Source organism: Furipterus horrens, unplaced genomic scaffold, assembly GCF_987537825.1.
Source record: "Furipterus horrens unplaced genomic scaffold, mFurHor1.1.pri manual_scaffold_10, whole genome shotgun sequence".
NCBI lineage: Eukaryota > Metazoa > Chordata > Mammalia > Chiroptera > Furipteridae > Furipterus > Furipterus horrens.
This window is the reverse complement of record NW_028327180.1, coordinates 24,140,250-24,167,893: the sequence shown is the minus strand read 5'-3', so window position 1 is coordinate 24,167,893 and position 27,644 is coordinate 24,140,250.

Genomic DNA, 27,644 nt, shown 5'->3' with positions numbered 1-27,644 from the left:
TGTGCATCTCATGGAGCAAATATTGCATCACAGACCATGATGTGTATTACCTGACCTGAGGTTCCCAGAAAACTAGAAGAGTACTTGAACCTTAAAGTCTCTCCTCATTTGTTAATGACAGTGATGATGGTTCTTAATACTGCTGTTAACTGCTGTTAACTGCTGTTCACTTTACATGGTTGAAATATTATTCTGTTATATTTTATTAAATATTTTAGTACACCATTTGGTTCATAATTTTTTTTTTCTTGTTTTCCTCTGCTAAACCTAGGTGTGTCTTATGGTCAGGTGCTTCTTATAGTCTGGTGCATCTTATAGTCCAAAAAATATGGTAACTAAAATATAAAATACATTAAGTAATAATAGTTGATATAGGGAAAAATAATTCAGGGGAGAGGTATCTGTGGGGGGGTGTTGTTGCAATATTACATAATATAGTTAGGGAATGTTTCATTTAAGTCACTTGTAAAAGTTAATCATTCTGCCTAATATTTGCCTGTGTCCTCATCTCCTATGTTTTCTGTTCTGCATTCCTTCTTTATTTTTCTCCTTAGTACTTATAATTTTCTTGATCTAAATATATATTTATCTTGTTTATTGACCCTATTAGAATATGTTTCATGAGGACGGTGATTTTTGAATGTTTTGTTCACTGCTGAATTCCAGCTTCTAGAAAGTGCTTACCTCATAAAAAGTGATAAATATAATTAAATGAGAAATTGAATGAGTGAATGAAGCATTTCAGACAGAGGTAAGAGCAATTTCAAAAGCAGTGAAGTAATAGTGTGTCTGAAATTAAATGAAAAAGTAAAAGGCAAGTGTAGTTGTAGTGGAGTGAACTTGGGAAACAGTAGTAAGAGATGAAAATAGAAAAGTAATCAAGTAGGAGGTGGGTGGCAGCTAATACAGGGCCTTAGGCCATTGTGATAACTTTGGCTTTTACTTTGAGTGAGATGGAAAACTATTTGGATGGGTCATATTAGTGGCAAGACCTCACTTTAGTTTTTACAAGATCACTCTGATTGTTGTGTTGAGAATTGTTTGAAGAGCCAAGAATGGAAGCAGAGAGACCAGTTAGGAGTTTATTGCAGTAACAGCCTTCTCCCTATTTGCTATTGTCCAGTCTTTGTAAGTATAACTTCCTTATTGTCCAGAGTACTGTTTCTTCTGCTCAGTTCAAAGCAAGAAAAAATAAAAGCAAATATAAAGTGCCATTATAAATAAATTAAAGTGGAGAGAGAAAAGTACTGAAAATTTTATGATTTGACGTAAATGATGTATATGGAAGTGAGCAATTTATATCTAGTATTATTCTTAATCATTCAAATTTTTAAAATTTCACTGACTGTAAATAAAAGGCACGCTTTAAATAATATAAAGTTCTCTAGCATAAGAATTTTTTAAACAAATGTTTGTACTAAGGAAAAAGTCTCTTTAGTTAAGTTTAGTACAAAAAGTCCCTTTAGTTAAGTTTCAATGTCAGTATAATATTTTCTAATACTGATACAGAGTAAAAGTTTTCTGGACAGTGAAATTTAAAAATGTGGCTCTTAAATTTAGTCAATACATTTCTTACTCTAAATAATCTAGTCATAGAAGAACTACTCTGGAAAATTTGTTTACCTCTACTTCTGGCAAATAGTTGGATTTAAATTCCAATTTCAATAAAATAAGGTGCAAATAGTCATAAACTTAACTGTGAATGTAATGTGGAGGCCAACAATCAATTCTATTCTGTGTCAGTAGCGTTGAAGAGCCTGGACACTCTATGATAATAGAGTTGATGACTTTGGTAAAACTGTGCATCAGGGAAGCAATATTCCTTTCTCTGACAACACACGTGCGCATGCGCATGCGTGCACACACCACACACACACACACACACACACACACACACACACACTCAGTAACTGATAATAACTCACCAATTCCCAAAAATCACTGACAAGTATTCTAACAGATAGCCAATATTGAACCCTGTTTTTACATTTTGCATTTATACATTGGAAGGCATTTTTATTATATTTTCTGAAATTTTCTTAGAGACTAACAATAACTAATGATCAATGCTTATTATGTGCTAAGCAACATGCTACATGCTTTATGTACATACTCTCATTTAAGATTTATTAACACTCTGTGAGTAATGTGCCATCATAATACTCATTTTAGAAATGAGAAAACAAGGCTAAAGGTTAATCCCCAAGTTCATGCAGACTCTAAGTGGTCTGGCAGAGATTCAAAGTGTGATTCCATAAAGTGGCTATTACCCACTGCACAAAGACCATAATTTGAAATTACACTGTGTGTAATTAGCTATAGAAGTTGAAAATAAAACATTTGTTAAATAGAATAATACTTAATTGCTAATTTTAAAAACATGTTTTCTTTAAAAATGAACTAGTTTCCAAAGTTCTACCTCTTGGGCCAGTCAAGCAGATAGATTCTCCTGTCAGAAGGGGTCAGGATTCTACAAAGAGTATACTGATGAAAATGCTCTGCTTTTATATACCTGGAAATAATATCTGGAATTCCTATTTTTCAGGAATAGTACTTAGGCATAGAGTTGATCATAAGCCAATCTTATTATTTCATTATCTATTGCTGCGTAGCAAACAATTCTAAAGCATAAGTGCTTAAAATAATACTATCATCTCCATAGTGCTATGAACTGTCTGGCATCAGCTGGATGTTCTCATTTGCTGTCCATGTGGCTGCAGTCAAATGGAGGCTTGGTCATCCAAGACAGCTCATTCACATGGCAGGCAGTTGATGATGGCTGTTGCCTACATGCTCAGCTGGAGCTGCAGACTAGAATTCCTGTGTTGGTATGTGGCCTTTTGAGGCCACTAGGGTTTTCAGAACAGGGAAGCTGGGTTCCCAGAGGTAGTGTCCCCAAGCTGAGTGGTCTGATAAATCCAGTCAGAAGCTGAAAAACATTTCTAGAACATAACTTCCTAGGATTCTCAGAGCATCACTTCTGACTTATACAGGTCAAGCAAAACAGTAAGGCTAGTTAAGAGTCAAGAGGAGGGCAACTAGATCCATCCTCTTGATGGAGTACTGTGATGTGGGTATAGAATGAAGAAAGTGATGATGGCCATATTTGGAGATTGAACACTATACTTGTAAATCAAATCTTTGTCAGAATACAGTTAATAGTTTGAAAGTCAATTGATAGCTTATGCAATGAAGCACTGATATAGAAAGTTTGATTGAAAGTACATTATGTGGCTTTCAAGATTTCTCCTAAATATTTGGAGTTCAAGTTTAGAGAAGAAAACAAAACCAAAAAGTACTTGGTGATATACCATACTTTAAAATTTTATCTACTGGCTTGAACATGAGATTTTATTAAGCAAGCTTTGTGGTCTTAATTGGAATTTGCTTTTGCAATGGACCAGTAGGAGTGCCTTTGGCCTTTCTGGGTTTAATAATAGAAAAAATATTGTTTATATAAAAAAAGATGAAATTCATTTCGTTTATATTATAAATGAATTATCATCATTTGAGTTGTTTTCATTTCTAGGCATTGATTTAGAGAGAGTGATTCCATAATTAATTTAAATGAATGAAACTCGTAGAGAGATATTTCATTCTCATTAAATGATTAAAGAAAGATTTGTAGTTGCTGATTCCCTTAATTCATAGCACCTCATAAGCTATCTACTTCTCCACATTGGATCTGGATTACTATATACATTCATAAAGCTAGAAACCTAAACCTCTGAAAGAATGAGAAGGAAGAGTTGGAAAGAATGAGAAGGAAGAGTTGGAAAGAATGAGAAGGAAGAGTTGGAAAGAATGAGAAAGAGAGTTGGAAAGAATGAGAAGGAAGAGTTGGAAAGAATGAGAAAGAGAGTTGGAAAGAATGAGAAGGAAGAGTTGGAAAGAATGAGAAGGAAGAGTTGGAAAGAATGAGAAGGAAGAGTTGGAAAGAATAAGAATGTCTGCAACATTTCTGCCTGATGGACAGAAATAAGTGGGGAAGATGATTAAAATATCTTAATAATTTTTAGGTTGAAAAGGAGCCGGAATTTCCAGGACTTGGGTAAGAAGGTAGTTATGTAAGAGGTGAGGAACATTTTAATAATGAAATGTAATAGTCAAACAACTCAAAATCAATGACTCAAAATACGGAGTTAAAGAAGCTTGAATAACCGAGAGAAATCAGTTTGATAGGAAGCTTCAGCTAATCAAGGCTAACTTACAGCTAAGGTGCAGTGTAGTAGAATGGAGGCAGAACAGTGTAAATAAAAGAAGAATTGGAGATTTGAAGTCAGACAGATGCGGATTTGAATCTCGACCCTGCTGGTTTTCTATGATAGCTTTGTGACTTCTGGCAAGGCACTTAAGGAACACAACATTTAAGCCATCAACTGTAACAGTTTAAAAAATGGTATTGAAGAGAATATCAATACTTACTTTAACATTGTGAGGAATAATGCTGTCTGTCTGTCTAGCTACTTAGCTATCTATCTATTGGTTTGCTAAGGCTGCCATCACAAACTACCAGGGTGATTTAACAACCAAAATTTATATATTTTAAATAATTTATTTATTTATTTTTAGAGAGAGGGGAAGGGAGGGGGACAGAGAAGGAGAGAAACATTGTTGTATGAGAGATTGGCTGCCTCTCACATGCCCACAACCAGGGACCTGGTTGGCAACCCAGGCATGTGCCTTGACTGGGAATCGAACCAGCATCCCTTCAGTTCACAGGCCTGTGCTCAATCCACTAAGCCACACAAGCCAGGGCTAAACAACCAAAATTTATTGTCACCCAGTTTTGGAGGCCATAACTCTAAAATCAAGGTGTCAGCAGGGTTGGTTTTTCTGAGCGCTGTGAGGAAGAATCTGTTCCAGGGCTCTTTCCTAGCTCCTGGTGATTTATTGACAACCTTTGGCATTCTTTGGCTTGTAAAAATGTTACCTTGATCCTTATCTTCAAATGGCATTTTCCTTGTGTGTGTATCTGTTTCTGTGTCCAAATTTCCCCATCTTATAAGGACACCAGTCATATTGGATTAGTGCCCACACTAATGACCCCATTTTCACTTATTACCTTTGAGACTATTTCCAAATAAGGTCACATTCTGAGTCAGTAGATGGTAGTGAAGACTTGAATATGTAAATGGAAGAGTATACAATTAAATAATAGGAGGTATTATTAAAACATTTTATAATTATGAAACTCTTGGTTAAAGAAGATATTATAAAATACAGATCCTCTTCTTTTAGGTTATTTTCACATTTCAGGAATACAGATGCTTCTTCAAAGGATCAGTGTAGTAGAAGAATTTCTTTTCTAGCCCCTAAAGATGAAATCATCAGGAGTACACAGCAACAGTTCCTCATGTTTATTTTTTCCTTTGAGATCCATTTTGAATAACTAGAATTTGTGATGGTATCTGAATTCATACAACCTGATCAGTTATCTACTTTTTCTCATAAGACCTAGCCTGCTGTATACATTCATGAAGCTAGAAACCTGAACCTCTGAAATAATGAGAAGGAAGAATTGGAAAGAATAAGAATGTCTGCAGTTCATTTCTACCTGAGGGACAGAAATAAGTGGGGAGGATGATTAGAATATTTCAACAATTTCTAGGTTGAAAAAAAGCTGAAACATTCAGGACTTAGGTAAGAAGGTAGTTATTTAAGAAGTAAAGAAATTAACTTGCATTTATGGTTATCTTACTAATCACTCAATAAACCTTCTGCGTTAAAAATCTTTGCGACAACTGTTTACTTGCAAAAGTTCTCTTAACTTCTCCTACGTTTCTTGTAAAACCCAGTGCTTCCACTTTGGTGGTAGGTTGAATTTCAATTATGTCTCTCATCTCTTTCCTTAGTTGTACTCCTTTATACACTTCAATGTTCCGTATATTCAGCTTGGAGTCCTTTGGGTGGTGGGAGGGAACTGATGTGGTAATTTGTATTTTACTTGCATAAAATATATATTTTATACATTGTTTAATATTCAGAGGCACATCTCTTAAGGGTTTGAGGTGTACTACTGAACCCTGGTATAGCACTGGTGGGTGAATGTGTCAGTCTTAGAGAGAAGACTACATATATATCCCAGACACTGCATTGGATGTGTCCTTTTCTTTTTTTCTCCTTCCTTCCTTCCTTTCGTTTCTTTATTCCTTTCTTTCCTTCCTGTCTATCATTTTAATTGACAAATTAAAAATATGGTCCCATACTCTAAAGGACAGAGTGTTCTGGAGCTAAGGTAACATATATAGCCACTGGAAACACTTTCAATTCATTCAGTTGATCAATAGCAATTCTTTCTAGTAAACACACCTGTGAAAGTCAACAAAACTGGGATATATCTTGAAAGGTCAGCCAATCAGGAACAGCATAACTTCAATAAACATGTTTCTGATGGCAACCAATCAGCAAGTATGTCAACTGAGTAACCAACTTCCACATAGGTTCTCAGCTCATTTAAGCCTTTAAAATATTAACTATTCCCATGATTATTGCTTCCCCAAAACCCTGTGTAAGATCAGCAGTCTGCTCAGTTCAAAGATGACCATACCTGACCAGTCTAGCTTTCTCTTAATATGCTAATAAGTTCTGTCTTTTTATGTCAGATATTAATAGGGTTTTCATCATTGTTAACATATTAAACAAATGAATATACTAATAACCTGTCAGTCAACAAATGGAAGTTAATAGTATTGTTGAAATAATGCAAAGGATCAGATTGTTAAGTTGGACTCAACAGAAATCAAAGATTTCACCTGCTTTAGCTTTACTAACAATTTCTAGGACATAAATAATATAAGGCGCAAGCTGGAAAAGGGAGAGAACTTTGACTGTCAATACAAATTTCTAGTTCCTCTCTCTCATTAAATACATGTTCTGGCTTAGGTTAACATGTGATATTTCTATGTAATGAACATGGCTACACTATTTATACAGAAGAGAGCTTTTTCAGTCATAAAACATCTCCATTTTATACTGAGATAGTTACAATGCACACAAACATTTTTCAGGAAATAATTATCCATAGATTCTAGGTTTGTTTACTACAAAACATCCTAGACAAATGAACATTCTATTAAGGATCCTTCCTTTAGCAAATAAAATTTAGTTTGTGGGCATATCCTTCTATAACCCCACCAACAATGGGAGAGATTGTTTACAGACTATAGAAAATATAATTTACACTTTAAAATAACAATTAAATGGTAAAATGGAACATTTTTTAAGAGTAGGAGGGTTTTTGTTTATTGGTTTAGTCTTTAAGCTATTATTATTAGAATTAGCATTTAGAATTGAGTGCTCAAAATAAAAATAAAATTATGGCATGAAGGAACACTGAGACATCCTCTGTCCCACCAACCAAAAGTTAAATCAGAGTTCATTGATAATGATATAGCTAAAAATGACTTAAAAGTAAACCTAGATAGTGAATATATCACACGATTTTAAAAATTATTGTTTATTGACATATTTGAAAAAAAGTTTGCTAACTCTAACCCTTTACCCTTAACCACCACTAACCACTACCTGATCTCACAAAGGCAGCTGAGCATGAATTTCATCCATGTAGTAACAAAGTTACTCCTATTCATGTGAATTAGATCACCCAAGACCAGGGAAGAAAGAAAAATGGATTCTCACATCTCAAATGCCAAATGGGAGAGAAAAGTTTTCAAGATGGCTGCTAATATTTCTTTTCTCTGAGTTCATGCTACTCCTCACAGCATTAGGTGAGGTCTAATTCTCACTTCTTTTCGTGAATCTGGGATGGGACTTCTGTGACTAGGTCATTAAAAGCCTTATCATTTCTCCCTGAGCCTCTTAGAACACTAACTCTTGGGATGCTCCTTTGGAGAGCCCAGGACACATGCTGTGTCAGTTCAAGTCACACGAAGAGCCCATCTGTCAGCAGGTGTTCCAGGTGATAATCTGCATTAGTCTGCTTAGGCTTCCATAACAAAACGCCATATACTGGACGGCTTAAACCAAAAACCTTACTTGCTCACAGTTCTGGAAGCTGAAAGTCCAGCTTCAACATTTGAATTTTAGGAAACACGAAAACTCGCCCATAACACAGCCCTAAATTACCTTCCATCTCATAGCCAGCATTTACTGCCAGTCACATGAGTGAGAAGTCTTAGACACTGAGTCTAGTCAGACTTAAGGTGAGTGGAGCCCCAGCTGCTGTCTTATTACAAACGCATAAGAAATTCCAAGTTTGAACCACACAGCTAACTGCACTCAAGGCACAGAACCATGAAAGATAATAAACTGTCATTTTGGACCACTGAGTCTTGGGCTGGCTTGTTACACAGCAAACAAAAACTCATCCAAACAGAAATTAGCACTAGAAATTGAAGTACTGTCATAACAAAATCTAGAAAGTTTGGCATTGCTTTGGGATAAGAAAGAGCAGAAGTTGTGAGTATGTGAAGGAAACCGTTGACGAAGAATGGAGGACAGTGAGATTTTGTAAGTAGACACTGGAGAAAGGGTGATTATATTATGTAGTAGCTAAAAGTTTGGCAAAACTGTTGTAATGTTGAAAAATAAAATATACCTAGTAAAACGGTAGATTTGGTTTAGGAGATTTCCAGGCAGAATGTTAAAAGTGTCAAAAGTTTTTTTTTTTTTCATTATCCATGATAAGGATATAGAAAAATGATCAAAGAAAGGAAATCTTTCGGATTTAAGCAGAATTCGAAACATGTAATGGGGTTAGTAAACCTAAATTTAAACCTAAAAATATTTATCCCAAAAGAATCCCCCCAAAAGATGCTTCAACTAAGAAATGACCCTATTCTTTATTTCCCTTATCCCACTCAAATTATTTTTCATAGTCCATGTCTTCAACCACTAATTTGCTAGTATTTTAAACTTTTATGCACTTTTGTCAAGCAAAGATGGAGAGCTTTTTATAATTTGAGACACTGTGACATTTATAATTAGAATGGAAGATCCTGAAAACATAATTGGAAGTGAAATGAGTGCTAATTTGGAATAAGGATTAACTTGGCAGATCTAGATTACTCAAACACTGCACATTCCAGTAAATGTTCTGGCCCTTGACCATCTCCCTGGGAGATGGAAGTTCCTGTCTGATAGAAGTGTCTTTGTTTACCTGGGTCCTTGGTCCATGCCAGACAGTTTAGGCAGCAGTGTGAGTTACAGTGAGGGCCTTCAGCCAGTTGGATCACTGGAGGAGCTGGAGACTGAGAAACAAAGGACAGTCATGGGGTTCTCCAGGCCTACATGATCAATACCCAATAAAATCCCTGGACACCAAGGCTCTGGAGCACTCCTCTGGCTGGTACCACTCCAAGCATGTTGTCACATATGGCTGCTGGGGGAATAAAGTGCTGTCCAGAAGGCTCAACTGGGAGCTGTATCAGGCAGAGCTCTTCTATACTCTGCCTTTATATGCCTTTTCCCTTTCAGGATTTTTATTTTTATCCTTTTACAGTGAAAAACCATAACCATGAGCATAACAGCTTTTCCGAGTTCCGAGTGCTACTAGAGGAGCATTGACTCAGGGTGGTCTGGGGGATCCTTGACTACAGTTAGGGGTGCCTCAGACCTGAAATAGACTGAAATAGGGAATGAGCCAGAATCTGCTCCATGAAGAAGGAAACATGCTTAATCATTGAGTCTCAACTAGTGCATGCTTTACCTACAGGTTTGAACACGTGAATGAGCATAGAAACGAGGGTTCTAAATAGGTTAAATCTTAAGAACACTAAATAAAGTTTAAAAAGATAAAATAGAGAAACCAGGTTGAATTCTATTTAAATTAAATTGGAATTTAAACCAGCACAACCAGCTTATTGACATTGATATGCAAATGTGCTTGATAAAATTAATGCATCATTAACAGTGGTTAATTATTACTTCTGACCCATGAAAACTTACAAACTTAATATGCATATGGTTAAATTTAGAGTCATATGATCTAGGTTTGAATAATTTAATTGTAAAATGTTGTTTTTAAAAAGTCACCAAAATTTCATGAGCCTTCCTTTATCTAATTATACAATGAAAATAATAGTTCCTTTACTTATCTCATAAAGTGGTCAAGAAAGTCAAAGTATGGTGATTACCAGAGAGAGAGGGGTGTGAGGAGAGGTAGATGAGGGAAAAGGGGGATAAATGGTGACAGAAGGAGACTTGATTTTGGTTGGTGAATAAACAATACAATAGACCATGTATTATAGAATTGTACATTTGAAACCTACATACTTAAAGTTCTTAAAAAAATTGTTCTATTACAGTTGTCCAATTTTCCACCTATTGCTCTCCCCTGTGAAACTTATATAGTTTTTATTAGCTAATGTCTCCCCAGGAAATCCAATATAAATTAAAAAAAGAAAGTCACAATATAATATTAGTAAAAATACACTGAAAGTTATAATATGTGACTTTACTATATGTTTGTCAATGTCATTATTATGATTTCCAAGGTCCTTATTATTTTAATAACTTAACCACTACTATCACCTCCACCACTATGACCACTATGCTATTATTACTATTAACTGCAAAACTTGAAAAGGCCAAAGACATGTATAGTTGCTTTTGTATAAACCACATTGAAAAAATAATCTTTAAAGTCTTTTTGCCTCAAAAATGAAGTTAAGAAAATAATATAAATTGGAGAAGCTAATAGTGTTAGCTGTATTTCTTAAACAGAATGTATAGCCAACATTTATAGCTTCTATTAGGTAGCATTAAATATACGTAAGTATTTTTATATTAGACACAATCAATACTGAAAATACCATGAATGAAATTCTTTATTTGTAGTCACACCAGTTTTCAACAAAAGATAAAATCTAAAGACAAGCTAATCAAGTGCATTATTGTCCATTTGTCTTAGGTAGTTGTAGAAAAAAAAAAAAAACCCAGATGCATCACAAAGAATAAAAATTATTCAAGGAATCATGAAAAGCAGGGGTTGTTTAAAAGGAAAAAAAAATCACCTCATTGCTCCTTAGACTTTAGGATTTTATGCACTGTTAATTTATTCATTGAATTCCAGTTTTAAATTCTCTAGTGGAATCAAGACTGCTTTTCTCAAGGGGCAGGAAAAATGCCATAGGGTTTTTAAATCAGAATTCATGTTAATAAGTCTAAGAGCAGAGGCTTGTCTACTGAAACAGAATGAACTCTGCATGTATTCCTGTCTCTCACTATCTTTCTTTCTCTTTTCTTTCTTTTTTTTTGGCATTAACACAAAATGTGTTTTGTTGACTCATGGTGTGCCATATTAGTTAAATTAAACATCCAACATCTGTCCAAGTTTAAGATTCCAACATGAGTATGTTGGCATTCTCAGTAAAACTTGAGCTGTTAAAGGCTCTCAATCAGTCAAAAGCATAGAGCTGCTGTAATGGCAAACTCAGCAAGCAATTACATCAAAGGATTTAAAATCTATTTCAGTAATGCCTTCTGGATAATGACATTGATCTCTGCACTCCCCTTGCAGATTTCCTGGTATTGCAAAGCAGGGTTCCGCATGGCTTCACATTTAGAAAAACACCATTCACCATTTCTTTTTCGGTAAACATAGTTCAGTTCTCTTGACTAGAATCACACAGCTGTTTCTGACATAGCATAATAGACTTTTATTCATAAAGCCAAAATTCATGCTATGTACACAATTATTTCTTCGTTCTCTCCTGTGACACTAATTTTGCCACGGGGATAGAAATAATGCGAGGATTTTGACATTCATGCTTTTTCTTTTACTCTACAATGAAAACTATAAATAAACAGAAAAATCAATCCAATCAATCAATATATACTCTGTCCTTTCTCTTTGTATGTCAGTCTTCAGTTTGCTTACCTTTAGGAGTTGGTGGGCATAAATGAAATTACTGTAGATGAGAGTTCTAAGTTAAAGAAATTTTCATTTTCTTTCTCTTTCTTTTCTTCTCTCTTCCTTCCTTCTTCACTTCCTTCCTTCTTCACTTCCTTCCTTCCTGCCTTCTTCCTTTCTTTCTCCCTTTCACTGTCTTTCCCTCTCCCCATGCTGCTTTTTTTTTTTCTTTCTTTGCAGTAGGGGTGGTAAGGGGAGAGATTTATTTAGTGACTTACATGAACTATTGGTAGATCATTTAAGTGGGCTTTAATGTGGTCAGGTATTTATTTATTTATTTTTCAGCAGTTGCTCTAGTGAAGGAATATGCAGATATAAATTCATGCTTAAGTTTAGGTGCTTTAGAGCAACTGTCTAGTCAGTCAAAATCATATTGTAGCTTTCCATTTTAAAATAAGTAAAAACACAAATTGAATTATATGAGAGCCTACCTATTCTGACATCATATGGATAGAAAACATATGTGCACTGATTTATTATTTGTTATTTATTTATTTGTTCTTTGAACCTAGAACCTACTACTCTCTGCCAGAATCCCCAATGTACCACTACACAACAGTGGAATAAATTCTGTATTGTTAAATATCTCTGTATCTTCCAAACAGGCTAAAAATGCCCTTTCCTTTTAAACATCTTGGCACCATATCCTATCAATTGCCTACCCTATCTCCCTTACTTTTACCATCAGCCAGTTTGAAAAAGTTTTCAAAAGTTCTGTTTCCCTTTCCCACCTACAGTTCATTCATCTACCTTGACCTCAGCTGCTAGGAGAAGGATGATGAAGGGTGGTTAATCACCCTTACGTCACCACCCTTAATTACCTGATGTCTTCCAAGTGCTAAGGCAGGAACAAAATTCACATGCACTTCAGTGTACTGGGGCATGTCAGGGGTATGTAGATATTCAAACCTTTATTACCCTTACTCAGAGAAGGAAAACTCTGACTCCAAAAAACCTCCGCTGCCTTGCGGCATACCTCTTCAGGGGAAAGGCTAAGGGAGTAAACCCCAACAGAAAATCCGGAGCCGGAGTCCCTAAGGCGGTTTGACGTTGTAGTCAACACCGGCAACTCCTGCGGCGCACCTGAAGCCAAGCTGTATTGACTCGGTCTTTCCCTTGGACCCTTCAGCTGCGAAGAGAGGGGGGGTCTGCTGCATGGGCAACAGCAGACCCTCCATATCACCCTGCCCAGGCTCTGTAGCTTCAGCTTCACTGGAGAGGACACTCCAGCGTCATCGCAAGATGTCGATTCAACACGGGAGGAGACAGATACCGTGTCACTCCCGAGTCGGACTGCACAGCCATTCTCGGCGGTGCAGATAGACTCTTAAGAAGCTACACCATCGTCTCTCGAGACGGACGGCTGCCGACGACGACGATTACCCTTACCCAGCACAGTAATAACCAAGTCACCAACCTGTCCAGTTCACCGAAAGGAAGGAATGCCTAGATTCAACCAATGGGATCTGGGCAGTAAGGAAGGAGTGAGAATGTGGGGAAGAAAGGTAATGTGACCTTGTGTGCACAGTTCTTTGGATTGATTCAGTGCACTGCTGTTGTTTTTACATCTAAATATTTAGTGGGAAATGAAGTGTTATTGCTTGTACTTCCCCCTTCCACTAGGTGCCAAAATGAATTCTCCTAACTGGGAAGACTGGATATAGAAAAGCGTTAGTATCCTTGGGGCTCTAAAAGTGTAATTAACCCTCTGGAATGCAAGTCTAGTTGGAGCATCCAACAAAGGAAACCAACCTTCACCTGGATATGCCTTTTGGAGTTTTGAACTTGTTGCTTTCCTGACAAAGGCCAGGTATTACCCTGTTTCTAGGCTTTAGTAAAAATGAGTGCCTGACTCATGAAGACATTATAACTCTCTGGTCCGATGACCATTTTGGGTGGTCAATTCAATGACTTACAAGGTGGAAGGTGTCTAAAAGGCCTTTCTTGTCAAATGGTAATGGCATATTCCAGAATGTTGCTGGCTTGCTGCAGCCATCTCAGCTTTACATAAAAAAGTGACAGCTATCCCTTTGGGGAAACTATGCCCCTAAACTTTGCTGTCTGAAACAAAGCTTGTGTCTCAGATTGACAGTTTCCCCTAAATGTCTAGGCTTGATTCACTCATGATTTAACTAGTCTGGAAGTTGATGGTGTCTTCTGGTTTGGATAGCTATTCAACAACATCACTGAATATGAAGAACCAAAAATGGTCATGGCTACTTCACTTAGTGGGCAGTACAGAAAGTCATTGTCACAGTTCTGGCTAATGCTCCCCTTAATAAACCTTGTTATACTTTTACCGACCCTAGCTGTTTGGTCTGATGCTTGGAAACCTATAGGGGAAATAAGTAATAATTACTGATTAACTGGATTACTTGTGTAACTGTCCATGGTAAGAGCCTGTTTTTGAAGAAAACTGACTTTACCACCCAGACTGTCAATACATCTACAACTGTGATAGAATGGGCACATGACAGATGCCATGTTTCTGATTCAGAGGCAACCCCTAAATGCATACTTTTGAATCCTGCCGAAATAGATCTGTCTGTCTCTCCCTAAGGGAGGCTATATGGCACAGGACATTGTCCTCGTTCACTCTTGACAGTTTGACTACATGAATCTTTGACCCCACTCCCCCCTGCCCCACTCCCACACCGTGGTTATCAAGTGCTTCATGGCCACTGTTTGGGTATCTTTTAGCTTATAGTGTTGCTCTTCTGCTTTTATCCGACTGACTCTGGACATATAATTGTAGCCCTTGAAACTAACCTTGTCACATTCTCAGATTTATGGACCATTTGCAATCTGGCAATGAATACAAAAAGTATTCAATGGACTTTCAATACTCACTATAATCTGATACCTTTAATTGTTGGGATAGCATCCTTAAAAATTGACTCAAAAATTTCTAACTCTACTCCCTTCTTAATATGACAATTTGTCACTCAATGTGACATGTTCTCAAAAGGGAATTACCTCTTCTCAGCCATGTCCTGGGCAATAATCAGAATGAAAGGAATCAGGTTAAATTACCTTCCTCCCCATCGTAGAATTGATCATAAGAGACATTCAAATGATTAAAGGAATGCCTCCAGTAGATCATCTAGCTCTCATATGACCATAGGGAGATCTTCAAAATGAGGTTACCTTTGGTCACTCAGAGGAACTGCCCACAGGGATAACTGACTTGCTCTTTATGTTAAAGTGTACACATAAAGTGCCATTTTCCCTTAAGTGGGAGTTATCCAACTAGAAAAGTGGTATGTACATATTAAATAAAAGGAATAAAAAGTGCATAATTTGGGAAACAGAAGAAACAATAGGATTAGTAAATAAATAATCAAAGTTAAGATCTGGTTGGAGGAAAGCAACAATCTAAATAATACCTGCTAATCTAGTATCTATGAGGCTGGTGATATGGAAATAACATTTCAACAGTAAGGGAAAATAACTAGAAATTGGGTGTCAGTATAATCATGTGTAATACTGATTAAACATGGAATCATGAAATTATTAGTTTAGGGATACTAAAATGTGTCCTGACCAGAGGTAGGCTTTGTTGATCATTTGAGAAAGGGCTGACATTTTGATTATGAATAGGTTGGATTCTCTTATACTTTCCAAAGATTGGAAGATACCATGTGCTATTATTTTGGATAGAGCATCCATTGGTTCTTTGCAGTGTGACACAAAAGGATTCTACATGATTTCGCAGTATTATGATTTATATTTTATGTATGAACTATTTCTAGATATGAATAAAGAAGACTCTGGGAAAGGATGTTTATCTAAGGAGACAACCTGTTTTGAGTGATTTTAGGAGTACTTCTGTCCTTGATTGTGTAATTTATCAAGTAGTTGACTAGGTATCTCTTTGAGTAGCATTTAATTGACTTATATTTAATTTTCATTCTTAAAGGAATGTCAGAAAAGAAAGCAAGCAAAACAGAGACGTATGGAAGAAAAATCCACCCTGACTTATGTTTATATTTTGAGAAAATATCACAGTCACTGAGAATGAAATAGTCTGTTATCAAGAAAGCAAAAATAACTAATTTAAAAATTTTGTTGAAATAACTCCTTATCCTTAGCTTCAGCCCACTGCAGACTGGTATAATGATGTCAAATATCGGTAACAGAAAACACTATCTATCAAGCATGATCTTTCTCCTTTGCCCTCTGGCCTCTCAAAATAAGAATAATAGAACTCCATCCATACTGCATACATAATTAAGAATCCATAGGAAAAGTATTGATAAAAAGGATTGTGGTAACTAAAATCAAGCTCCATGAAAGTTAGACTAGTTAATAGAATGCTAACTGCGGACACAGTTTCAATTAGTGTATGTTGTAGATTGCATAGTGCTATTTCAAGCATGGAGTATAAAAAACTTGTGAGCTGAAAAAAAAATGAGAGATCATTTGAATTATGGTAACATCACTATTTCCCATCTAATATTTATACCACATTTGTAATTTTATATTCATCCTCATTACTGTCAAATGGCAGCAGCAAGAGAAGAAACTAGCTTTGCTGTTTTCCTATAATATGTCTTCCCTACCAGTTGAAAAAGAAAGTTCAATTTCAGAATGGAATTTGAACTCTAATCCTTTACTGAAGTTAGAAATGCTCATACTATAAATTTATAATTTGGGAACTCTCAAAAGAATAGCAGTTGAGTTTAATTCTATTATTTGTCTGAATTTTTCTTATAAGCACAAAAGAGTTAGGGATGTTATTCCTAAATATAGTCATCAGCATGGCATAATGATATTTTGGTCAATGGCAGATCACATATGTGACGGTGTCCCCATAAAATTATAATGGATCTGAAAAATTCCTATCTCCTAGTGATGTCATAGCCATTATAACATCGGAGCACAATGCCTTACTCAGGTTTTTGTGGTAATGCTTGTGTACAGTGTGTATAAAGTCTACAGTAGTGTAATGTCCTAGAGCTTCGCATTCACTCTCTACTCACTGACTCAGCAGAGCATTTCCTAGTCCAGCAAACTCTATACATTGTAAGCGCCCTATAAATGTATACCATTTTTATCTTTTATACTGTATTTTACTATACTTTTTCTATGTTTACAAATCATGTCACAAAAGATCTATTAAGATTGCATTTACTTTTGTTAATGGATATGACCAAAAGATAATATTTATATATGCATTATTGACTAAAATGAGATGCCCAAAATTTTTTGGTTTTGAATGTTTGTGTATTTTATTATATTACTTTTGATAATAGCCATAAAAGATGTATCTTTGAAAATTACACTTATAAAGCTACAGAATATAGATTGAGTGTATATGCTCTTATCAATAATTCTATTTATTCTTCTCTTACTTTTGTAAATAATTTGCTCTGTATGTCTTCAGTATTCTATGTGTGCCTTACTATTATTTTCAGTCAAAGAATTTTTTCAGTGTGATAACCGTCAGAGTCTAGTACAGTATGGCCAGCACTCAAAATTAAAGACATTTGAAAAGATAAGGTTATTGCAGGACAGTATACCTATTAAATCGCAGCATAGAATAATGCCCTCAAAGTCCATCCACACAGTCACAAATAGCAAGATTTCATTTTTTCCTCATGTCTTTATTATCTTTATATCCATATTTATATCTAGAGATGCTGGTAAGTCTGATATTTTTAGGGCAGTCTGGCAAGCTAGAAACCTAGAGAAGAGTTGATATTTCAGTCTTGAGTCCAAAGCAGTCTAGAGGCAAAATTTCTTCTTCAAGAACCTCAGACCTTACTCTTAAGGCCTTTAACTGACTGAATGAGGCCCACCCACATTATGGAGAATAATTTACTTTACTCCAAGTCTACCAAATTACATGTTAATTCCATCTGTAAATACCTTCACAACAACATTTAGAATGGCGTTTGATCAAAAACTAGTTACCATAACCTAGCTAAACTGATGCATAAAATTAACCATTATACTAGGGATTAGGCCTAGGGTTTTCTTACCTGATTTGTCTCTATTTTCCCCAAGTATTGCTAAGACTTGATTTCTCTTTAGGTAGTAGAATAATGGAAAGAATATTCCTCAGTGCACATAGGAAGCTGAAGTTGGAATCAATATCTCATGAACTGAAGATATCAACTTATGACCTTAATATTAGTTAATTTTATTTAAACATTGAAAACCTTAACTTTAAAGTCTACATGTTCCATAGCCTTTGAATATGTTACATTCTCCCAGATAATTTTGCTAATTCCTAGGAATTTACACTCTAGAGAACTTCTTTGTCCTTAGCTCCAGCTTCCCTATACAATATGTTTTTGTCTTGTATCAACTTTGACAGAATTCAGTGCCTCTCCTTAGTTTTCCTCAAAATTTTACAAAATTGAATTAGTGAATAAAGTAGCCTTTTACTAAATATACTGTCAGGATGACAAAGAGCAGAAGAGGTGCAGCGCACACTCCATAGCAAGCATGTTAATATTTCCCACTTAATGATTCTTTTTCTCCTGAAGTCCCTCGAGCTTCTTTGCCCGTGAGGGACCTCAACTTTGTCTCATCCTACTTTTCATTCTTCTTCTCTCTCCATATTTCTGCCCTTCTGAAAATATGTTAAAATATGCTCCCTTTACTTTTTATAGAGCAATGCAGCTCTTCCAAATTCCTACCCAAACCTGCACAGACACTCTGCTTTGGAGAGTGGGAGAAACCTTCTCTTTAACGTAACCCTACCTATTAGTCCAACAGTGTGAAGGAAGGCAGTTTCAGTTTTATACAGCACTGTTTGTTTTGAATCAAACCTAAGAATTCTTCCTCTTTGAAAAGTCTCTTGATTTCTCCCATCTACTTTCTAACTTTTCACCCAAATTCCTAAACCTTAGAAATAATAGGGTGGGACAAAATTTGATTTACATTTGTGAGTATACAAAACACAGCGTTTATTCTTTTATTATGTATTAATTATTATATTATTTTCCCTATGAACAATTATAAACCTGCTTTTGCCCCAGCCCATGCTTTTAAGATCATATATTTTTTTCCTGATAAAACAATACTTTTCAGTTAAAAAAATCTAACAGATATATTATAAAATATATTTCCATGCAAGTTGATTCATACGTGATAAGCTAATGTGCTTTGTAGCCAGGTTGGCACTTAAAACTTTTTCAAGTCTGCTTTATTGAAATACAATTTGTACATAGTAAAGTTCACTTTTTTAATTGTAGCTGCACAGTTGTATGATTTTTAACAAATGAATATAGTCATGTAATTGACATAATAGTCGAAACAGAATATTTTTATCACTTCAAAACATTTCCTTCTCTTCTAATTTGTGGAAGAATTTTCTAAAATCAATATTTATTTGTTCTTTAATCTTCAATAGAATTCATTGGTGAAGCCATCTGGGACTGGCTTTTTTGTTTGAATGAAGTCTTTTAAGCATGAATTCAATTTCTTTAATAGAAATGACTGTTTACTTATCTATTTAATAACCTTTGGTAATCTGTGTTTTTCAAGATTTGAGAATATTTGAAAATAAATCTTGGTGACTGACTAGTTTTGGGAAGGATAAAAAGAAAGAAAAATGGCTTTTATGTCTCTCATTTGAGCAAAAGCAAGTTGGTAGCAGAGGGTTACATTTTGAAGCTGTGAGGTTTGGAGTGTCTGTGGGAAATCAAGGTTGGGAATGTTCAGGAAGCAATTGGATTGATGAGTTTGAAACGTAAAGGAAAAGTAAGCATTGAAATAACTGAAATAACTAAGCACACGAGTGGGTAAGTCACTTAAATTGCCTAAGAAGGCTGTGAGCGAGAAGGGCAGTAGCTGAGGGAATGACTTCTGGGTAAGGGGGGCTTCCCATCTATCAATAGCATAGTACCTACCTAACACATAGTAGATTCTCAATAAATGATCAGTATATCAATACCTGAGCTTATGAAGACAGCTGCACCAGATTTTCAGCCCTACTGTCAGGTCCGCAGCCTAATCCCCAGGGGACGGCCTCCCAGGGTGCTCACAGAACACCACCACTCACCAGCCCCTTCTGCGTGTGTGACTGCAACAGCCCCCAAAGCCCACCTTGAACTCACCAGTAAAAAGTGCTTTTCTTGTTCATGCCACTCCTCACAGTCCCCTACCAGGTCGGTCTCAGTATATAATGTATCCCATTAGAGCTGAGACGTGGGGCTCTGGTTCACTGCCTTACCCCAGGCCCAGCAGCCAATGTCCCGTGTCGCCTCAAACAGGCATTATGAAGGCGGTGATGATGATGACCCGCACCCACTGACGGTGGAGAGAGCTGCTCCTGTGTCCAGCAGGCCGAGCTTTGAGGCTGCCCTGTAAGGACCCTGTGCGTCTGAGCCCAGACACGAGGGCCCAGGAGACAAAGCTTCTTGCTAAGGAGTGGTCCTCAGAGACTTTGTCACATGAGCCCCATACACCCGACAGAAAAGGGGACACGGGATGTGGCCGCTGAGCCTGGCGTGAGTCAGTGAACCAGAGTCACACCTCTCAGCTCTAATGGGATATATACCGAGACCAACCTGGTAGGGTGGCTGCGAGGAGTGGCATGAGCAAGAAAAGCACTCTTTACTGGCCGAGTTCAAGGTGCGCCCGGGGGCTGCTGCAGCCTCACTCATGGGAGCAACCGGTGAGTGGTGGTGTTCTGTGCGCACCCTTGCAAGAGCACTTTAGCACAGGAGGCGTCAAAAAAGTCCCTCAAAACATCCAGAAAGTTCTGCTGGAACCTCTTTGGCCAGGATAAATCGAGAAGCAGCGGAGATTACCTTCACTGTCCCAGGTGAAAAACCTCACAACTTCTTTCAGGAAGCGGGTGGAAGGCTAGGCTCAGTCCCCGCCCCTGGCATGGCTCCCCCTCCTCCCCCGGAGCGCTGGGCGGGGCCTCCAGCCAAAGTGGACCTCCTTTGGCTCATTAGTGTCCCCAAAAGGTTGTAGAAGCCCACTGGATGTTAAGCTATAGATGCTGGGAACAGCAGTAAAAGGATAGACATGATCTATGTTCTAGGGGAAGATAGATAAGGCAAAAGTGCGAAAACTGTGATGTGTAAGGCCACAGATCCCAGTTTAGGGAGGGGGAGAGAGAGAGGAGGCTTTAGTTATAGAAGTTTTCATTTTGTTTATTAGTGATATGTATAATGTAAAAACTAACAAACAAAAAACAAAACAAAACAAAATCCTTGGAAAATCTTTGGTGTTCATTCCCTAACGGTTGCCTTTAGGACGTCCAGCGCATCTGTTGAGTTGGTGTGGGACAGACGTTTAAGAAAGGTGGGGAAGACCTTAAATAGTTTTGAGGATGTGAACGCTAGTATTGGCTAAGGAAACAAATGACGTAAGCCCCAGAGTCATTATCACTTAGCAGACATTCAATAAATATACATGTAAGTAAATAGACCTAGAATTAATGAAGTAATGAATACCTTTCAAGCAGTATTGTAGTTGATCATTAGTTATAGACTTATTTTTATGATCTTAGCCTATCAGACTGAGTCACTTCAGTAGATGGCAGGCGTGGAAAGGCAGAGTCGGGGTTTTGCTTGGCAGTAATGATGAAAGGGAAATGGGCTGGGGTTTAGGATTTTACTTAAGCAATGGGTGGTGAAGTCTATTGTGGAGAAGGAGGAAGTGATAGCAAAAGGTGACTGATGAAAGGATTAAAGGATTGAAGATCCTGGCAAGGTTGGAGATTGGCATACAAAAGAGCTAGAAGTGCTAGACGTAGAAGACAGAGGGTGGGATGTGACACTGTTATTCAGAAGGCAGAGCTGTCCCCTGTGGCAAGGTCTAGGTTTTGGCCATAGCCATACTCAATTAAAGGTGAAGGAATCTGACATAAGAACACCTAGGAACTGAGAAGTCAGCTTGTTGGATGGGCCATCAATAGGAAGGTAGAAGTCTCCCGGATATTCCCCCTTCTTCGGTATCTTTGCCCTGGTCTCTAGCCCACCACTCAACCTACTTCCATGGTCTCTACAAGTGTCTACTTTCAGACTTGACAGAAACCATTAGTGTCTAAAGGGGATGTAGTGTGGTTTTGGGCTCCAAGTCAGAAGTTGGGCTATTAGAGCAGTAGGGACATCTGTGTTGTGTTTGTTTTATTTCGTTACCCCTCATTCATTCAATTTCTATTAATTGTGCTCCTATTGCCCTCTGAGGAAACTAACCCCATTTTTTCAGTCTCGTCTATGTGCTTATAGAGTTGTCCACCCCGTACCCCCACATCTATTTAACCTGGCCAAAGTGAGGATTCCACTCAACTGGCCACAGGGATTACTTTAGGGACAGGCACATGATCCAGCTGGTGCCTCCTGCAGGGCTGTTTTGAGAAAGTAGCACATTTTTTAGTGTACCTGAACCTGGCAGGACCACCTGAAACCTGAAAATGAAACCAGTAGAAAAGAGAGAGAGCCAAAATATAGAAACAAAACTAAATCTCATTGCTACCCATTGAAGCCCTGAATTGACATTGCTGCCTGAAGCTAACCCTGCTCCCAGACATTTCAGTCATGTGAGTCAACACTTTCCTTTATGATTGCTCACATATGAGTGTTGTCAGTAGTCCCATCATCTCTGTTAACTCACTAAACATAAATGGACTCTTCTGTGCCTCAGTAAGTATAAACAATACCTTCATTGAAGAGTGGTGAAGATTAAATGGGATCATAAATATAAAATCATAAATGTGTTCCACAGTACTGAGTAGCAGAAAAAGCATACTAAATTTTTCATTTAAAGTAAATCTGGCTCTCAGCCACCATTTAATAGTGTATGAATAATTTAGTCATCATGAGAGCTCATTTCCCTATTTGGCAGCATGTGCAATGTTAACAAATGCTTAGGAAAGAACCTGTATGTTCAGGCCCTTATGGTTGCCTTCAGGATGCTTCTTGTCTCAACCTAACGTGCTTCAGTCAAAGGCAAATGACTCCACAGTCTCTATGCTCTGTTTGGGCAATAACATCTTTTGCTGTGGACATTATGACTTTGGTATTTGATTTATTTCTTTTTTTTAGCAAACACATTTGCCAAATCAAAGTCCCACTGCCTCTACCCAGTGGAGTGTCACTTACAAAACCTATTACAATACCCTATTTATCAAGCTCTTGACAACACTACTACCTTGGGGCAAGTTCCCTTTTTTTTCAATCTATTCCCCTCCTCTCAACACCCTGTCATCCCGTCTCTCATAAACACTGATATACATAGCCATTCCACATAAGAATCTGGATAGGGTTGTGCAGCTGGTGCTTAGCAAGTTCAGTTGAGGCCAGGAAATAACAAAAGCTATTAATAATCTCTGAGATGAGGAGCCCAGAAATTTCTAGAGGGAAGAGAAAAGCAGAATTATGTTATCCTTCTGAGAGTAGACCCTGGCAAGAGTCAGACACAGTAATTAATAGCTTGATAAGTTATCCTGCTACAAAAATCATGTGGCACAGAGTAAATAGAACAGGAACACCTCATCTAGTTTTAGTCCAGTTATACTCACAGAAGTAATGCCATGACCCCTAATATTGTATGACCATCAGCCCTTCCCAAGGATGAGGAGAGTGAAGTCATCTTCGTCAGATCACAGGCAGCCTGTCAAACTGACAAACAAACAATTCTCTGAAGACATGATCCTGGACATTGATCATTACCAATGTGGCTGGAAGGAAGGCGTTATGATTACCCTCCCCAAAGATGGTATGGTTGTGCCCAATAATATCCCTGCAGAAAATTTCTTCATACTTAAAGATAAGTCTTGTGAACACTTCTGTCACCAAATATTCTATAGTGTTCTGAGCAGCCTCAAGAAAGTGGAACCTAGTTTGGATTGGGGGGTTGGGAGTTGGTCTTTCATGAATCTGGTTTTGGAGTGTGGTCTCTATTGTTTTAACTTCCTTTAGTAACTTCCTATTTTAGCCTGTAAATGCTGCCCTCAAGACTGTAAAGGAGGAAAGAGGAAGGACATCTCTAAAATCAGAGAAGGAAAACTCTGACTCCAAAAAACCTCCGCTGCCTTGCGGCATACCTCTTCAGGGGAAAGGCTAAGGGAGTAAACCCCGACAGAAAATCCGGAGCCGGAGTCCCTAAGGCGGTTTGACATTGTAGTCAACACCGGCAACTCCTGCGGCGCACCTGAAGCCAAGCTGTATTGACTTTGTCTTTCCCTTGGACCCTTCAGCTGCGAAGAGAGGGGGGGTCTGCTGCATGGGCAACAGCAGACCCTCCATATCACCCTGCCCAGGCTCTGTAGCTTCAGTTTCACTTGAGAGGACACTCCAGCGTCATCGCAAGATGTCGACTCAACACGGGAGGAGACAGATACCGGTTATAAGCTCATCCGATTGGCGAAGGAAACGAGCGCCAGGGGTCTCCTCTGACGGTGGGAGAGGTCATCGCACCTCACTGGACAGCTACCGTCTCGCCATGGCTCGCCTGCCCCACTGGGTGCGTGGGGATCAGAGAGGCGCCTCTCGAAAAGTGGGCCACAAAACACCCGCACCAGTTAATTCCAAGCAAACAACAAGAAAGAAGCCTCCGGCTCTTCACCTCGCTAGCTGGAACATCAGGACCATGTGCCCCGGACTTACTGCAGACCTTCCGTGGATCAAGGGTGCCAGGAAAACCGCTGTCATCGATAGGGAACTGGCACGACTAAACATCGACATTGCGGCTCTACAGGAGACCCGGTTGGCCGACAACGGAACTATCAGAGAAACCAACTACACCTTCTACTGGCAAGGGAAGTCTCCGGACCAACCAAGACAGCACGGTGTTGGGTTCGCTGTGAAGAACACACTTGTTAACTCCATAGAGCCACCCACAGGAGGCACAGAGAGATTACTTACCCTCCGATTGTCAACAACTTTCGGCCCAGTCAGCATTCTTAGCGCGTACGCCCCAACCCTCTGCGCCACCACCGAAGAGAAAGAACAGTTCTACCATGCACTGGACGAAGCGTTATCCAAGATTCCCAGAAGTAACGCTCTCTATCTCCTTGGAGACTTCAACGCAAGAGTAGGAGCCGACCACATGGCCTGGCCCACCTGCCTTGGAAACTTTGGGAGAGGAAAGATCAATGAGAACGGTCAGCGACTGCTTGAGCTTTTGTGTCACCACGGCCTGTGCGTGACAAACACATTCTTCAAGTGCAAAGAGATCCACCAGGTGTCATGGAGGCACCCCCGCTCCCGTCATTGGCACCAGCTTGACCTCGTCATCACCAGAAGAACGGATATTGGCAGCACCCTCCTCACCCGCAGCTACCACAGTGCAGACTGCGACACGGACCATGCCCTCGTGGTAAGCAAGGTGCGCATAATGCCGAAGAGGTTGCACCACTCCAAGATGAAGGGTCGCCCACGCATCAACACCAGTTGTGCCAGCAACCCAGTTAAGACCCAGCAATTCATCAACAAGATGGAAGATGCACTCGGCGAGGGAGTGGCGGCAGATGACATTATCGAATCCAATTGGCCACGTCTCCGCGACGCCATATACAACTCCGCCATTATTGCTTACGGGAAGAAAGAGCGGAAGAACGCTGACTGGTACGAGGCTCACTGGGAAGAAATGGAACCCGTGATTGAGGCTAAGAGGAAGGCCCTACTGGCTTACAAGGTCACGCCCACTCCCAGTACACTTCAAGCTCTACGGGCTGCCAGGAACAAAGTCCAGAAGACCGCCCGCCACTGTGCCAACACCTATTGGCTAAACCTGTGCAGAAGCATTCAGGAAGCCGCCGATATAGGCAACGCACGAGGAATGTATGAGGGTATCAAGAAGGCAACAGGCCCAATCCCCTCCAAGATCGCCCCCCTTAAGTCCAAGAAAGGTGAGGTCATCACTGACCAGGAACAGCAAATGCGGCGGTGGACCGAGCACTACCTCGAGCTGTACGCAACGAAGAACACCGTAACAGACACTGCTCTTAACGCCATCCCAGACCTACCAGTCATGGAGGAGCTAGACACCCCACCTACTGCTGCAGAGCTCGGCAAAGCCATCGACCGCCTCGCTTGCGGGAAAGCACCAGGAAGCGACGGAATCCCTCCAGAAATCCTAAAGAGCGGGAAACCAGTCCTGCTACAGCCGCTCCACCATCTACTCTGTCGCTGCTGGAAGGAGGGTTACATCCCCCAGGATATGAGAGACGCCAACATTATCACCATGTACAAGAACAAAGGAGACCGCAGCGACTGCAACAACTACCGGGGCATCTCTCTCCTCAGCGTCGTCGGCAAAGTATTCGCCCGGGTCGCTCTTGCCCGCCTGCAGACCCTTGCTTCCCGCGTCTACCCAGAGTCCCAGTGTGGCTTCAGAGCTGGCCGATCAACAGTGGACATGATCTTCTCCCTACGCCAGCTGCAGGAGAAGTGTCACGAGCAGCATAAACCACTCTACCTCGCCTTTATTGACCTCACGAAGGCGTTTGATCTGGTCAGTCGAAGCGGACTCTTCAGCTTGCTACGGAAGATTGGCTGTCCACCACATCTGCTTGCTGTGGTCATGTCCTTTCACGACAACATGCACAGCACGGTGTCCTACAACGGCGCAACCTCTGAGGCCTTCCCAGTCAGCAGCGGAGTAAAGCAGGGCTGCGTCCTAGTGCCTACGCTGTTCGGAATCTTCTTCTCCATGCTCCTCCAATACACCTTTAAGGACTGCAGCGAGGGTGTCTTCATTCACACCAGATCCGATGGCAAGCTCTACAACCTGGCCCGTCTACGAGCCAAGACCAAAGTCAAAGAGGTGCTCATCCGTGAGATGCTCTTCGCCGACGACGCAGCTTTGACATCACACTCCGAAGAGGGACTCCAGCAGCTAGTCACTTGCCTTTCCCACGCATGCAAGGAGTTCGGACTAGCCATCAGCCTGACGAAGACGAATGTTATGGCTCAAGGCACGGGGACTCCCCCATGCATCACCATCGACGGATACACCCTGGAGGTTGTCAACGACTTCACTTACCTCGGGTCCACCATCTCGAGCTCTCTGTCAGTCGACTTGGAGGTCAACCGGAGAATCGCCAGGGCAGCCACAGTTATGGCCAGACTGAACCGGCGAGCGTGGAACAATTCCAGCCTCACTGAGAAAACCAGACTGCGCATCTACCAAGCCTGCGTACTCAGCACTCTCCTCTATGGCAGCGAGACGTGGACCACCTACGCAAGGCACGAAAGGAAACTCAACAGCTTCCATATGAGGTGCCTGCGACGCGTCCTGCATGTCGCCTGGCAGGATAAGGTCCCCAACACCGAGGTGCTGAAGCGAGCCAATATGAGCAGTTTGCATGCAGTTCTTAGCGAGAGACGCCTCAGGTGGCTCGGCCATGTCAAAAGAATGGATGCAGGCCGTATCCCCAAAGACCTCCTCTACGGCGAGCTAGCAGAAGGCAAGAGGATGACAGGGCGCCCAAAACTGCGGTTCAAAGACATCTGCAAAAAGGACATGACACAATGCTCCATCAATCTCAACACATGGGAAGTTCAAGCAGGCGATCGCCTAGCCTGGAGGCTCGCGGTCAGACAAGGTACGTCACGCGCGGAGGCTGCGCGCAACGAGGAGGCGGTCCAGAAAAGATCGAGGCGGATGCAGCGTCAACAGCAGCAACAACGGCCATCTGCCTTCACCTGTACCAAGTGCGGCAGGGATTGTCACTCCCGAATCGGACTGCACAGCCATTCTCGGCGGTGCAGATAGACTCTCAAGAAGCTACGCCATCGTCTCTCGAGACGGACGGCTGCCGACGACGACGAGTAACTTCCTAAAAGTTTTTATAGGT